The sequence below is a fragment of the Heterodontus francisci genome, chromosome 35 (genome assembly GCF_036365525.1).
Source record: "Heterodontus francisci isolate sHetFra1 chromosome 35, sHetFra1.hap1, whole genome shotgun sequence".
In the NCBI taxonomy this organism is placed as follows: domain Eukaryota; kingdom Metazoa; phylum Chordata; class Chondrichthyes; order Heterodontiformes; family Heterodontidae; genus Heterodontus; species Heterodontus francisci.
Window position 1 is genome coordinate 24,118,683 of NC_090405.1, and position 16,949 is coordinate 24,135,631.

General features: G+C 43.4%; 3 non-coding genes across 3 annotated transcripts; 2 read left to right on the top strand and 1 right to left on the bottom strand.

Annotated features, from left to right (window-relative positions):
* Positions 1-1,065: 1,065 nt before the first annotated feature.
* On the bottom strand, positions 1,066-1,154 carry trnap-ugg (transfer RNA proline (anticodon UGG)). Its single transcript is given in 2 exon segments — positions 1,066-1,101; positions 1,119-1,154. It is a non-coding gene; the product is annotated as a tRNA-Pro (tRNA).
* A 5,345-nt stretch (positions 1,155-6,499) lies between these two features.
* trnar-ucu (transfer RNA arginine (anticodon UCU)) lies at positions 6,500-6,590 on the top strand. Its single transcript is given in 2 exon segments — positions 6,500-6,536; positions 6,555-6,590. It is a non-coding gene; the product is annotated as a tRNA-Arg (tRNA).
* Positions 6,591-15,713: 9,123 nt separating this feature from the next.
* Positions 15,714-15,785, top strand: trnaw-cca (transfer RNA tryptophan (anticodon CCA)). The gene has a single exon. It is a non-coding gene; the product is annotated as a tRNA-Trp (tRNA).
* Positions 15,786-16,949: the final 1,164 nt, after the last annotated feature.

Genomic DNA, 16,949 nt, shown 5'->3' on the forward strand with positions numbered 1-16,949 from the left:
GGTGCTTGGGAAATAATCTCAAAGAAAATTGTGCAACTGGAAAATCAGAACCAAGGCAAGGGACGCATAAGGAAGCGAAATTGCTGAAACCCGGGATTGAACCAGGGACCTTTAGATCTTCAGTTTCACGCTCTCCCAACTGAGCTATTTCAGCCCTACATTAACAGCGGCTTGGTGTCCTTGTTTTGGAAGAAAATACATACATTCAAGTTGTCCAAAAAATTAAAGAACACAACATGTGAGTAATATTCCCCATTGCTTTCTCAGTCCTGATGGATTGTGAAGCGGGAGACAGCCAGAAGTGCCACTGAGCCGCACAGACCCCGAGCTGAGAATGAAATGAGATCAAATTCAATCTTTCATAGTGAGATGCTGCTGAGAGGTAAGAGTCCTGAATCAAAGCGAGACTTGCTCATTTCAAACACTCCCTGTACTCTCTGCTCATGAAGCCTTACAAAAGGGAAAAACAGAATGGCACTCAAACTCACAACCCTGCCATGAAAAGTCTCATATTCGACTGACAGAACTGTCACTTCTACTCGGTCTCTTATTGGATGGATGCAACTCCAACGCAGGGGTGGCATTCAAATCCTCCCATGGGTCCACATGTCAGACTGAGTTCCATGTTGTAGACTCAAGCAAAGGAAATCTGCTCACTTCCAAAACTATCAGCGAATTGAAGCTGATTACAATCAACATCATCAGAGGTCAGAACTACCTGGTGAAAGAAGACACTCTGAAGAAGGATCCACAATTATTCAAAGGCATCGACAAAGTGAAAAACAAGAAAATCGATGAGTCAATGCAAGCCAAACAACAGAAACACTGAAGAATTCCATTCCATTCCAGAACCCAGTCCTGTTGTTTTTGGAGTCAGGTCACAATTACAGCAATAACTTTATATTCCCACTTGGCTATCTGTACATTTCATTAATTACAGTTTTGTCGACAAGCTCTTTGAATCCAATTGTCTGGTCCTCAAGCCAGCTCCGTATGGAAGTCAATTCCACCTTCTGCAAGGCTGAAACCAATAGATAACCTTAATCTAAAAATGGCAGCAGACCAGGGCTCGTCCGGGACTTGAACCCAGGATCTCTCGCATGTTAATTAACCATACTCCCAAAGCGAGAATCATACCCCTAGACCAACGAGCCGCTGACAAGTCAGGCTTTATTAGCTGCTGTGGAATTTCACTGGAACCCCCCAGCCAATCATCCATTTTTTTTCAGATCAAAGCAACATCCTGCAAATGCTGAAATAAAAACAGAAAGTGCTGGAAATGTTCAGCAGCTCTGGCAGCATCTGTGCTGTGAGAAACACAGTTAACGTTTCAGGGCACTCACCTTTTGTTTCAGCCATCCTTTCAGACTGCTTCTGTCCATCCAATCTCACTTTCTATTCTATCCACATTCTAACCATTCACTACGTTGCTACATTTTTCATGAATTCCTCATTTCTTTTATTAATGACAATTCTGTATTTCTGGCCTTTGCTTCAGACACCACCACAAGTGGAATCATGTCTCCATCTACCCAATCAAACCACTTCGTTGTTTCCTCACATTGCAATGTTTCTTTAACCCTGACAGACTGTGGAGTTTCTGCTGCTTGATTGCAGTTCTTGCTTCCCGCCAGTAGATGTCACCTCACTCCAATACAGTGAAGTTTACAAATCTGAGAGAGACACAACAGGAAATAATTGTTCACATTATAGTGAATGTGTGGGATTTAGAAATACTAGGAGTGGAGACGAGTTATTATTGCACTCTGCTATTACATCTTTTATAACGGACTCCAGCATTTTCCCCACGACTGATGTCAGGCTAACCGGTATATAATTCGCTGTTTTCTTTCTGCCTCTTTTTTTAAATAATGGAGTTACATTAACTACCGTCCAATCCATTGGAACTGTTCCAGAGTCGATAGAATTTTGAAAAAAGACCAGAAATGCATCTGCTATTTCAAGGGCCACTTCCTTAAGTACTCTGGGATGTAGATTATCAGGCCCTGGGGATTTATCGACCTTCAATCCCATCAATTTCCCAAACGTTCCCTACTAATACTGATTTCATACAGTTCCTCCTTCTCACTGGACCCTATGTTCCCCAACATTTCTGGGAGATAATTTGTATCCTCCTTTGTGAAGACAGATCCAAAGTATGTATTTAATTGGTCTGCCATTTCTTTGTTCCCCATTATAAATTCCCCCGTTTCTGACTGTAAGGGGCCCACATTTGTCTTCACTAATCTTTTTCTCTACACATATCTATAGAAGCTTTTACAGTCAGTTTTTATGTTCTCTGCTAGCTTACTCTCATACTCTATTTCCCCCTTCTTAATCAATCCTTTTGTCCTCCTCTGCTAAATTCCAAACTGCTCACAATCTTCAGGTTTGCTGCTTGTTCTGGCCATTTTATATTTCTCCTCCTTGGATCTAATACTTTCCTTAATTTCTTTTGTAAGCCACAGTTGAGCCACCCTTCCTGTTTTACTTTTGCACAGACAGGAATGAACAATTGTTGTAATTCATCCATGCGCTCTTTAAATGCTAGCCATTGCCTATCCACTGTCAACCCTTTAAGTAACGTTCTCCAATCTATCATCGCCAACTCCCGCCTCATACCTTCATAGTTTCCTTTGTTTAGATTCAGGACCCTAGTCTCGGAATCAACTCTCTCACTCTCCATCTTAATGAAGAATTTTATCATATTATGGGCTCACTTCCCCAAGGGACCCCACACAACAAGATTGTTAACTAATCCTTTCTCATTACACAATACCCAGTCCAGGATGGCCTGTTCTCTAGAGGTGTTTTACACCTCTATCAATTCTCCACTCAATCTCCTTTGATATAGGCAGAATAATCTTAGCTTTTCCAACCTAACCTTGTAACTAAAATCTCCCATCCCTGGATCCATTCTGGTAAATCGCCTCTGCGTCCTCTCAAGGACCCTCACATTCTTTCTAAAGTCTGCTGAGCAGAACTGGAAGCAACACTCCAATTGGGGCCTAACCAGAGTTTTATAATGGTTCAGCATAACTTCCCTGCTTTTGTACTCAATGCCTCTATTTATAAAGCCCAAGATCCCATATGCTTTGCTAACCACTCTCGCAATATTTCTTGCCACCTTCAAAGATCGGTGCACATGAACCCCAAGTCCCTCTATTCCAGCACACTCTTTAGAACTGTGCCATTAAGTATATATTGCCTCTCCCTATTCCTTATGCCAAAATACATCACCTCACACTTGTCACTATTAAATTCCATCTGCCACCTGTCTGCCCATTCTGCTAGCCTATCACTGTCCTGTTGCAGGCAGTTCATATCATCCTCACTGTTTGCCACTCCTCCAAGTTTGGTGTCATCGGCATATTTTGAGATTCTACTCTGTATTCCAAGATCCAAGTCACTTACCTTTAGCAAAAAAAGCAGTGGTTCTGGCACTGACCCTTGGGGAACACCACTGTCGACTATCCTCCGGTCTGACCAAGAACCATTTAATATGACTCGCTGTTTTCAGTCTTTAAAACAATTTACTATCCAAATGGACACTGACCCTCCTATACCACGAACCTCAATTTTGTTAACCGCCCTTTTATGTGGTACCTTGTCAAACGCTTCCTTAAAATCCATATAAACAACATCCACTGCATTCCCTTCATCAGTATTCTCAGATAGTTTATCAACAAATGCAGTTAGATTCGTCAAGCATGAACTCCCATTGATAAATCCATGCCCACTCTCCTGAATTAACTCAAACCTCTCCAAAGGACTTGATTTTTTTCCCTGACCTGTTGATCTCATGCTGATAGCAAGCTCACCATAGAGCATGTATTTGGCAATGTGACCGTCATCCATTTGGCCCAGTCAACAGAGTCACCGCTGACTCAAGAGGGCAAACATGCTGCGGATCCCTGCACGCTGGTGTACTTCCGCATTCGGCACTCTGTCCTGCCAGGAGATGCCCAGTATGCATCTGAGGCAGTGGAGGTGGAAGCTGTTCAGCCGCTTTTTTTGGCTTGTATAAGTTGTTGATGCTTCTCTACTATAAAGGAGGGTGCTGAGAACACAAGCCTGGTACACGTGGAGCTTTGTATTTTCGATCAGTTTGCTGTCGGTTCACACTTGTCTTCTCAACTTTGACATGACAGCTGCAGCATTGGCAATCCTGGTGCTGATTCCAGCATCAAGGGCCAGATTGCTGGTGATTGTTGATTGAAGGTATGTGAAGCTGTTGACAACCTCCAAAGTGAGGTTGTCGATGTTGATGGAAAGTGGAGTCTCTACGTCCTGGCCCGTAACTTTCATCTTCCTGATGCTGATTGTCAGTCCAAACTCTTTGCAGGCCAGGGAGAACCGATCTACAAGCTGCTGTGACTGAACTTCATTATGGGATGTCAGCACAGCATCATCAGCAAATAGCAACTCACAGACTAGGAATTTACCCACTTTGGTCTTGGCGCACAGTCTTGCCAAGTTGAACAGCTTGTCGTCAGCTCTGATGTGCAGGTGAACACCTATATCTGAGTAATTGAAAGTGTACAATAGCAGCATGGAGAAGAATATGCCAATTATAAAGGATGTGATAACTAGACAGTTCGAAAATGATGACATGATTGGGCAGAGTCAACATAGATTTATGAAAAGGAAAACAGGTTTGAAAAACCTGTTGAGATTTTTGAGGATGTTACCTATAGAACAGATAAAGGAGAACCAGTGGATGTGTGGTATTTGTATTTTCCTATGGTAAGGTCCCACACAGGAGGTGAGTAAACAAAATTAGAGCACATAGGCTTGGGGATAATATACTGATATGGATTGAGAATTGGTTAACAGACCGAAAACAGAGAGCGGGAATAACGGGTCCTTCTCAGGATGGCAGGCTGTTACTATTGGGGTACTGCAAGGATCAGTGTTGGAGCCACAGCTGTTAACAACCTATATAAATGATTTGGATGTGGGGATTAAATGTAATATTTCCAAGTTTGCAGATGACACAAAGCTCGGTGAAGTGTGAGTTGTGAGGAGGATGCAGAGAGGCTTCCAGGGGACCTGGAGAGGCTAAGTGAATGGGCAAGAACATGGAATATAATGTGAATAAGTGTGAAGTTATTCACTTTGGTAGAATAAACAGAAAGACAGAGTATTTCTTCAATGGTGAGAGGTTGGGAAGTGTCGATGTCCAAAGGGACCTGGGTGTCCTTGTTCCTGAGACACTAAAAGCTCTTGTGCAGGTGCAGCAATCAATTAGGAAGGCAAATGGTATGTTGTACCCACACGAGGGGTCATGAGTACAGGAGTAAAGATGTCTTGCTGCAATTGTATAGAGCCTTGGTGAATCCGCACTGGAGTATTGTGTACAGTTTAGTCTCCTCATCTTATGAAGGATACACTTGCCATAGAGGGGGTGAAACAGAGGGTCAACAGACTAATCTTTTTTTTGCATTTATTTCATTTCATCTCAGTTTGTTCAGTTTGCTTACCTACTGTTTTTTTTCAGGTTTGTACTTCCTGCTGTTCAATATTCAGTCCATTAACACCTAATCTGTACTAATGCTTTGTCTTTCAACACACCATTAACATATTGTTTGCCTTTGCTGCATGACCTTTTGGTCAGCTATGTGGCGTTGTCCAATCTACACCTTCTCCTTTGTTATCTCTTGCCCCACCCCCACCCCACTTGCTTATAACCTGTGACTTTTCTAATATATGTCAGTTCCGAAGATAGGTCACTGACCTGAAACGTTAACTCTGCTTCTCTTTTCACAGATGCTGCCAGACCTGCTGAGTGGTTCCAGCATTTCTTGTTTTTATGTCACCAGACTAATCCCTGGGATGGTGGGATTGTCTTATGAGGAAACTGGGCCTGTATTCCTTAAAGTTTCGAAGAATGAGAGGTGATCTGATTGAAACTGACAAAATTCTTACAGGGTGTGACAGTGTGGATGTAGACAGGATGTTTGCCCTGGTTGGTGAGTCTAAAACCAAAGGACATCGTCTCTGAATAAGGAGTAGGCCATTTAAAACTGAGATGGGTGGAATTTCTTCACTCAGACGGTGGTGAATCATTGGAATACTGTGCCCCAGAGGGCTGTGGCAGCTCAATCATTGAGCATGTTCAAGACAGAAATTGATAGAAATCTTGATACTCATGACATCAAGGGATATGGGGATAGCATGGGAAAGGGGCTTTGAGGTAGGTGATCAGCCATGATCGAATTGAATGACAGAGCAGGCTCGACGGGCTGAATACCTTACTCCTATGTTCCTCTGTTCCAAAGAGAGTTGGCGCCAGCGCGCAGCCCTGCTTTACCCCACTGCTGATCTTGAAAGCGTCTGATGTTGCTCCATTGTAACTGATGGAACTGTGCATGTTCTCGTGGAAAGAAGAGATGATGCCCAAGAGGTCAGGAGGGCAGCCTATGTTCCATTGCAGTTTGAAGAGGCCGTCTCTGCTGACAAGATCAAAGGCCTTAGTGATGTTAATAAAAATGTGTGAGGCTCTGTGGCGCAATGGATAGCGTGTTGGACTTCTAAATAATGATTAAGATGATATTCAAAGGTTGTGGGTTCAAGTCCCACCAGAGTCAGATTTTTGGACCAGAAACAGAGGAGCACAACGGAACAACAAATGAAAAAATGCGCCAAAAGCACAGACTCGGAGACAGAGCGAGAGAGAGAGGAGCAGAGCAGGGGAAAAAAATCGAGGAGTGACGTCACAATGGAGAGTGAGAGCAGGGAAACAGAGAGCCGCTGGGGTGAGGATACAGGATTTGGTTCTTTCTTCGGTGCAGTGGAAGGAGCTGTTTGGTGAGGATCTGGTAAGCTGTGACATCACAGGCAAGCAGGTAGTTGATTGGTTTGGAAGAACCGACCTGCTTGATGCAAATCTGGTAAGTGATTAAGATCCATTTTAGTCCTAACGTTTAAAATAGTAAACAAACTAGTGGTAAGTTTAATAAAATATGCAATAAAATGAATAATTGAATAAAATATTTAAGTAGTTAATTGAAACACGTTAAGGATGACAGGACAGGTGATGTGTCACAGCTGCAGCATGTGGGAGTTCCTGGATGCCAGTGTGATCCAGGGCAAACACGTCTGCAGTAAGTGTTTGCGGCTCAAAGAGGGAGAAAAAAGGAATGTAGTGGTAGTAGGGGACAGTATAGTAAGGTGGATTGACTCTGTTCTCTGCAGCAAAAGCAAGAGTCCAGACGGCTGTGTTGCCTGCCGGTGCCAGGATTCAGGACATCTGCTCAGGGCTGGAGCGAAACATACAATGGGAGGGGGAGGATCCAGTCGTCGTGGTCCATGTCGGTACCAGCGACATAGGCAGGACAAGGATAGAGGTTCTGCAAAGTCAGTATGAGGAACTAGGCACCAAATTAAGAAGCAGAACCTCAAAGTTAATCATCTCTGGATTATTACCTGAGCCATGTGCAAATTGGCATAGGACAAATAAGATTAGAGAAAGTAATGTGCGGCTGAAAGACTGGTGTGGTAGTAGTGGGTTCTGGTTTGTGGGGCATTGGCACCAGTACTGGGGAAAGAGGTGGCTGTACCGTTGGGACGGTCTACACCTGAACCGTGCTGGTGCCGGTGTTCTAGCGAGCCACATAACGAGGGAAGTAGAGACGGTTTTAAACTGAATAGTGGGGGCAAGGGATCAAATTTGGGAAGATATGGTGAATCAAGGAGGAGAGACAAGGCAAGAGAGAAAGGTATAAATATGGGAAATGATAAACAGACTGTGACAGGAAGGGACAGAATGTACAAATCTAAGAGTAAATCGACAGATAAGGCTAGAGGTGACAAAAATAATAAAAGGACAAAACTAAATGCTCTGTATCTGAATGCATGGAGCATTTGAAACAAAACAGATGAACTGGGAGCACAAATAGAATAAATAAGTACGATCTGATAGTCATTACAGAGACATGGCTGCAGGGCGACATAGATTGGGATGTGAATATTGGAGGTGACATGGCATTTTGGAAGGACAGGAATCTAGGAAAAGGTGGCGGGGTAGCTCTGTTAATTAATGATGGTATTAGCGTAATAGAGAGGGATGACCTGAGTTCTGGAGATCAGGATGCAGAAGCAATTTGAGTACAAATGAGAAATCATAAAGGCAAGAAGTCACTTGTGGGAGTGGTGTACAGGTCACCTAACATTAACCACACTGTCGGATGGGATATAAAGGAAGAAATAATGGCAGCTTGTCAGAAAGGTACTGTGATAATTATGGGGGATTTTAATCTACATATAGATTGGAAAATTCAGATGGGCAGAGGTAGCCTAGATGAGGAATACATAGAATGTTTTGGGGATAATTTCTTGGAACAATACATTCTGGAGCCAACCAGAGAGCAGGCTATACTAGACCTGGCATTGTGCAACGAGATAGGATTAATTAATGACCTCATAGTTAAGGTGCCCCTAGGTAGTAGCGATTATAATATGATTGAATTTTACATTCAGTTTGAGGGAGAGGAGAGTGGGTCCCAGACTAGTATTTTAAATTTAAATAAGGGCAATTATAAGGTCATGAAAGCAGAGCTAGCTAAAGTGAACTGGCAAATTAGGTTAAGGGATAAGTCAATAGAGATGCAGTGGCAGACATTTAAGGGGATATTTCAGAAAACACAGAATAGATACATTTCAACGAGAAAGAAAAGTTCCAAACGTGGGACTCACCATCCATGGTTCACGAAAACAGTTAAAGATACTATCAAACTTAAAGAAAAAGCCTATAATTGTGCAAAGGTGGGAGGCAGGTCAGAAGATTGGACAGAATATAAAAAAAACAGCAAAGAATGACTAAAAGATTGATAAGGAAGGTAAAATTAGAGTATGAGAGAAAGCTCGCAAGAAATTTCAAGACAACTAGTAAGAGTTTCGATAGATATTTTAAAAAGAAAAGAGTTAACAAAGCGACTGTTGGTCCAATAGAAAGTGTGTCTGGGGAATTAATAATGGATAATTAAGAGATGGCAGATGAATTGAACAGATACTTTGCATCGGTCTTCACTATTGAGTATACAAATAACATCCCAGTATTAGCCGTATATCAGGAAATTGAAGGGATGGAGGAACTCAAGAAAATTACAATCACCAGGGAAGTGGTACTAAACAAATTGTTGGAGCTGCGGGTTGACAAGTCGCCAGGTCCTGAATTGGCTAGTGAGATAGTTGATGCGCTGGTTTTAATATTCCAAAATTCCCTAGATTCGAGAAGGTTCCGTTAGATTGGAAAAGAGTGAATGTAACTCATTTATTCAAAAAGGGAGGGAGACAGAAAGCAGGAAACGACAGGCCAGTTAGCTTAACATTTGTCTGAGGGAAAATGTTTGGAGCTATTACAGAGGATGTTATAGCAGGGCATTTAGAAAAAATTAAGGTAATCAGGCAGAGTCAACATGGTTTTTTGAAAGGGAAATCATGTTTAACCAATTTATTGGAGTTCTTTGAGGGAGTTACATGTGCTGTGGATAAAGGGGAACCAGTGGATGTATTGTATTTCGATTTCCAGAAGGATAAGGTGCCATATCAAAGGTTATTGCAGAAAATAAAAGCTCATGGTGTCGGGGGTAACATATTGGCATGGATAGAAGATTGGCTAGCTGACAGGAAACAGAGAGTCAGCATAAATGGGTCATTTTCTGGTTGGCAAGAAGTAATGAGTGGTGTGCCACAGGGATCTGTGCTGGGGCCTCAACTTTTTACAATTTATATAAATGAAGATGAAGGGACCGAAGGTATTGTTGCTAAATTTGCTGATCACAAAGATAGGTAGGAAAGTAGGTTGTGAAGAGGACATAAGGGGGCTACAAAGGGATATAGATAGGTTAAGTGATTGGGCAAAGACCTGGCAAATGGAGTATAATGTGGGAAAGTCGGAAATTGTCCACTATGGCAGGAAGAATAAAAAAGCATATTATCTAAATGGTGAGAGATTGCAGAGCTCTGAGATGCAGAGGGATCTGGGTGTCCGAGGGCATGAATTGCAAAAGGTTAGTATGCAGGTCCAGCACGTAATTAGGAAAGCTAATCGAATGTTATCATTTATCACCATGGGAATTGAATACAATAGTAGGGAGGTTATGCTTCAGCTATACAGGACATTGGTGAGACCTCTTCTGCAGTACTGAGTACTGTACTGGTCTCCTTATTTGCGGAAGGATGTAAATGCATTGGAGGTAGTACAGAGAAAGTTTACGAGACTAATACATGGAATGGGTGGGCTGTCTTACGAGGAAAGATTGGACAAGCTAGGCTTGTCTCCGCCAGAGTTTAGAAGAGAAAGAGGCGACATGATTTGTTATTTAATTTATTAATTAACAAATTAGCTATCCTCCAGTCTTCCGGTACCTCACCCGTGGCTAACGATGATACAAAAATCTCTGCCAGCGCCCCAGCAATCTCCTCCCTTGCTTCCCATAGCATCCTAGGATACATCTGATCAGGCCCTGGGGATTTATCCACCTTAATGCGCTTCAAAACCTCCAACACCTCCTCCTTTGTAATGTTGATATGCTGCAGGATATCGCTGTTCCCTCCCTTGAACTCACTAGCTTCCATGACCTTCTCCACGGTAAATACAGACGAGAAATATTCATTTAAGACCTCGCCCATTTCGCGTGGCTTCACACATAGATTGCCACACTGATCCTTAAGGGGACCTACTCTCTCCCTAGCTACCCTTTTACTCTTAATACACTTATAGAATCTTTTAGGATTCTCCTTTATCTTATCTGCCAGGGAAATCTCATGGCCCCTTTTCGCCCTCCTAATTTCCTTCTTAAGTATACTCCTATATCACCTATACTTCTCGAGGGACTCGCTCGATCCCAGCTGCCTATACCTGACGTATGCCTCCTTCTTTGTCCTGACCAGACCCTCAATATCCCTCGTCAACCAAGGTTCCCTAAACTTGCCAGCCTTGCCCTTCCATCTAACAGGAACATGCTGGCCCTGAACTCTTCCTATCTCACTTTTAAAAGCCTCCCACTTGCCAGACGTCCCTTTACCTGTAAACAGCCTCTCCCATTCAACTTTTGAGAGTTCCTGTCTGATGCCATGGAAATTAGCCTTCCCCCAATTTAGGACTTCAACCTGAGGACCAGTCCTATTCTTTTTCATAACTATCTTGAAGCTAATAGAGTTATGGTCACTGGTCCCAAAGTGCTCCCCCACTGCCATATCAACCACCTGCCCATCCTCATTTCCTAAGAGGAGATCAAGTGTAGCCCCTTCTCTAGTCGGGCCATCCACGTACTGCTTCAGAAAACTATCCTGGACTCACTTAACAAATTCTTCCCCATCTGATCCCTTAGCACTAAGGCAGTCCCAGTCAATATTAGGGAAGTTAAAATCACCTACTATTACAACCCTATAATTCCTATACCTATCTGTGATTTCCCTACATATATGCTCCTCCACTTCCCTCTGACTATTGGGGGGCCTATAGTATAATCCCATCAAAGGGATCACCCTTTTATTATTTCTAAGTTCTACCAGTATGGCCTCACTGGACATTCACCCCGGGATATCCTCTCTAAGTACTGCCGTGATGTCCTCCCTAATCAATAGTGCAACTCCCCCTCCTCTCTTACCTCCACCTCTGTCACGCCGGAAGGATCGGTACCGCGGAACATTGAGCTGCCAGTCCTGCCCATCCCTCAACCACGTTTCCGTAATAGCTACAATACCACAATCCCATGTACCGATCCATGCTCTGAGTTCATCTGCCTTACCTGTAAGGATACTTGCATTAAAGTAAATGCAGTTTAGCCCACCAGACCTTCCACGCTCCCTGTCCTGCCCCTGCCTGGCCTGCCTACTGGACTTGCTTGCTTTAACCTCTCCATTTGCCTCAACTATCTCATCGGAGAGACTACTACTTTGGGTCCCACCCCCGCTGCAAGACTAGTTTAAACCCTCCAGTGTATTACTATAAAATCTCCCTACAAGGATATTGGTCCCCTTCCAGTTCAGATGCAACCCGTCCCTCTTGTACAGGTCACCTCTGCACCAGAAGAGATCCCAATGATCCAAGTACCTGAAGCCCTCCCGCCTTCGCCAGTCTTCAGCAATGCATTCATTTGCCTAATCCTCCTATTCCTCCCCGCACTAGCACGTGTCACAGGGAGTAATCCTGAGATTACAACCCTAGAGGTCCTGCTCTTTAACCTTCTGCCTAACTCCCCATATTCACTTTGCAGAACCTCATCTCTCTTCCTGCCTATGTCGTTCGTACCAATATGGACCATGATCTCTGGCTGCACACCCTCCCCTTTCAGAATTTCCGGCAGCTGCTCCGAAACATCCTTGACCCTAGTATTAGGGAGGCAACATACCATCCTGGAGTCTCGTTTGTGGCCACAGAAACGCCTATCTGCACCCCTCATGATAGAATCCCCTATCACAATAGCTCTTCCTCCCCTTTTCATCCCCTGCTGTGCAGCAGAGCCCTCCGTGGTGCCACGGACCGCGCTGCTGCTCTTTTCCCCTGGGAGGTCTTCCCCCCAACAGGAACCAAAGCGGTGTATCTGTTTGAGAGGGGGATGGCCACAGGGGACTCCTGCACTACCTGCCTGCTCCTACTATTCCATCTGGTGGTCACCCATCCCTTTTCTGCCTGTGCATCCATTACCTGCGGTGCGACCACCTCACTAAACATGCTATCCATGACGCCCTCAGCTTCGTGGACGCTCCACAGTGAAACCACCCGCAGGTCCAGCTCCATAATGCGAGTAGCCAGTAGCTGCAGCTGGATACACTTCCTGCACACATGGTCGTCATGGAGACTGGGAGGGTTCCTGAATCCCCACATAGCGCAGGAGGAGCATATCACTGGGCTGAGCTCTCCTGCCATGACTTACCCTTAGATTAATTAGTTACTCCCTTAATTAAAAAATACTAATGACACTAGGGGCCTTGTTCTACCCACTACAATCTAAAGTCCTTCATAAGCTACACTGAATAAAAAAAACACTTTAGTAGTACTCATCTTATCAGCAGAGGTTTTTTTTTCAAGTAAAAAAACTTTGCCCTTTTCTTTAAGATATTTAAATACACTAACAGCAGTGACTCACCAACCAATCACCTTGCAGCTCTCCTCTCACATCACAGTTGGCTTCTTTTTTTTCAAAACTCCAGCACACTGGAAGATCTCCACTCCACTCCTGGAAGGTAAGAGACTGGGCCTCGATTCTCGGATTGGATTTATAGGCTCCGCTCTCAACGTTCTCCTCATATCGGTCCATATAGGGCTGCTCCTCTCCGCTCCCGGAAGGTAATTCACCAGCTTTTGCAGAAAAGTCGGTCTTAAGCTGTTGCAGTACCTGTTAGAAAGATAGTCTAAGATATTCTGAAGTCATCTTCCAATGTCATCTACATGGAAGCAGGATTTTAAAGGATAAGATGTAGTTTTTAAAAGTCACTTCAATCTTGCTCAAGAGTCTTTTCAAAGAAGCCAAGTAAATCTTGATAAAAAGTCATGTACATTTAGAGATCTTTTAAAAGCACTTCAATCTTGTTAATAAAAAGTCAGATGTAAATTTAAGAACTCTGATCAGGCTATGCTAAAAAGTTACATACAATTAAGAAACAAAATACAACATTGAAAATGTCTGAACTCCTTTCTGAAAGTTGACCCCTGCTGCTGCCGGTGTCTTCCTGGAATAGTGGAGCTGTTGTGTCAACAGAAAAGTCCTTCCCGAGCAGCCCTGAGCCTGTTGGTACCGGCTTTAATCCAACCCAGGTAAAAATCAGGGTACATTGTGAGCAATGAGCCCAAATTGCTGAACTACAGGTCCCTGTCACTTTAAAGAGGGGGCTGGTGCGATTATGATCAGAGGCTCCTTCTAAGCACATTTCTCACCACCACAACTTCCAGATGCTGGTGTTAGTGTGTGCATGTACTAGCAGTTGCAGTGCTGTTCAGACCCTCAATAGCAGTGAAAGTCTCAGAGTTCACCGCTATTGGGGCTGTAAAATCCAGGCCAATATCTCACAGTCCTGTTAGATTTGCTCTCCCTCTGTACAAAATCAAACTCCACACATTGTCTTTCACTCACTCCTGTTTCCAGCCCTGATAGTGCAGAAATCCCCTCTCAAAGGTACACAATCCAGTTGATTTCTGATCAAATACCTCCTTCCTCATTCAATAGAGGAAACAGAGACATGAACAGGAGTCAAGTGCAAGAAAGTTTCACCAACAGAGCAAAGAAAGGCACCAACAAAAGTCACACCTACTTTCCAAATCATTTCACTGGAATATTCTTTCACTTGTTTTGTCGGATGACTGCAATAAATCTGAAAATGAGCACCATGAGGTTTGTGTTCACTAGTCACTTGTTCTCCTGTGTTTGTCTGTCAGGTTTGTAATTCAATTTGTATTGGATATTGAAGAGAATCTCTTTTCAAGATGATTACACATCGTACTGTGTTTAAAGCAACCAACTTGGAAAATGGCAGAAAATGAATGTTTCAATACCTGTGTGACCAGATTCTTCCAATGCTTTTCAACAGCTAGATTGATGATGCTTGCAATCTGTATCCTGTGGAGAATGGGAGAGGAGAATAAAAACATGGTGCATGAACAGGACAGACTGTGTAAAATGGGAGCACAGAAATACTGCCACCTCATTGAAAGTTAATGAGATTTATTCGAAGTCAGACACCTGTCCACAATGAACAAGTGAATACATTAATTGTCCACTTTCAATCTAAATGGGACTGAGGTTCCAACAGAGAAGTTTTCTGGAAAATACCTGCTGCAGTTTTAAAATTGATGAACTGGAACATCTTATACTAACTTTCAAATAACTGTAGTGATTGTATAGTTCTCATAGTGGAGAGAAGGAGTTGTTTATAAATATAAGCAGAAAAACACATTTGTGGATTGGTGAATGAGCTTTATCTTTCTGAAATGTATTTGTCCATTGGTTGCAGGTCACTGGAAATTCTTTTTTACATTTCAATTGTAGCAGCAGCAGTTAGCAGCAAAATGTCTGATTAATCAGAATAGTGGGTCTGGGAAACACTTAAACAGCCGAGACCCTGTAAAACAGAACTCCAAGTAATATTTTAAATAAGGCACTGAACTGACAGAGCGGTAAAGGCCTGCTCAGGTCAGGAAAAAAAACCCGACACGAACCTGACAGAACCACATTGGACCCGAGCCTGACCCGGCCCGAGTATCTCCATTTATTCCCACGCCCAAACTAACCCGAGCCTTACCCGACCACCGGAATGTTCACTTTATCTACCTCCCGATTCCGAATCTACAGGAAGCTGCAGCATGAGCGCAATGACGTCATAGAGATGCTCACTTGCTCACTGCGCAGACTCAGAGTTTCCCTCCTTAATGACCCGGACTCCCGGCTTTGGTTGGCTTTTCAACTTTTGACACTTATTAAACTCAACTTCCCAGCAAAGTTAAATGTAATACTTACTGTGTGTGTCCGACACGGACTCAGACCAACCTGGACTCAGCCCAACCCGAACCTGGCCCGACCTGACCCGAGCCCGAAAGCCAGAACCGGAAGAGCGACCCGACATGACCCGAACCCGACACAGGTCGTCGGGTTCAGGTCGGATTGCAGGCCTTTACAGAGTGGAGGTCAGATGAGGATTGAATTAATTTCAATCACTGAATCTAAACAAGAAGTAAATGTGTCAGGAATGGAACACTTTGCTTTATCTGTGAGCTTGTGGCACAACGGTAGCGCGTCTGACTCCAGATCAGAAGGTTGTGTGTTCAAGTCACGTCAGGCTCAGTTATGTTTTACAGCAGCTCAAGTTCCTGGATTTTATATCAGAAGAGAGTTCGATCTATTGGAATGTTCAGTGAATGGTTGAATTTCAAGATCAACTTTAATAGATTAAAGTCCTGATTTCTGGTTCCGTTCCATTTCCATGCTCAGTTCTTATTTCACACTGTTTTATATCAGAACAATGTTTCAGGGATGTGATGTGTCCATTGTTTGTACAATTGCTCTGTCACCCAGTGTGAGAAATAAAACACAAACCGCCCAGCGTGCGGCTCAAACCCATACCTGGCTCTGTCTATAGGCCGCTTAGTTCAGTTGGTTAGGACGCAGTGTTGATAACAACAAGGCTGTGGATTTGATCCCCATGTGCGCTGTCACATGGTCAGTCAATAATTTGACACATTTTTGTTACACTTAAAATCCAACTTTTGGATGCAAACAAGTTTACATAAAATGTCAAAGGGAATTTATTTTGAATAACATCCATTGTATCTTTGTCACTGATCTGGAGTAACACAGAATTCTTTCCAATTATCTTCCGTTTGCTGATAAACGTTGAACTCGTGGCCTGTTCTCGTTAATGGTCACGAGCAACAAAAACAGACAGAGCGAGTCTGACCACCCAGAGATGTGGAAAAGGCTTCAGTTTGGGACAAATGCAGCAAATCAAATGTTCACCCGGCCCCGAGAGAGTCAAAAACTGGGGGAAAGGACACAGGGAGATAGAGAATAAGCTACAGCAGACAATGTAAATATTTCCCATCCTTGATATCTCTCTATTCCAATCCAACCTTCAGAGTTGGGTAAATAATTTCAGTGTAAATTGTGCAGCTCAAGAGTCAAAACCAAAGGGTGATGCAGAATAAAGGAGAACTGCCAAAACCCCAGATTGAACCAGGGATCTTCAGTCTAACACACTCCCAACTGAGCTATTTCAGTCTCACAGGCTTGGGATGATAAGTGGCAAGTAACATTCGCACCACACAAGTGCCAGGCAATGAATATCTCCAACAAGAGAGAATCTAACCATCTCCCCTTGACATTCAATAGCATTACAATCACTGAATCCCCCACCATCAACATCATGGAGGTTACCATGGGTAACCATACAAATAACGTGACTACAAGAGCAGGTCAGAGGCTTGGAATCCTGAGGTGAGTAATTACAGT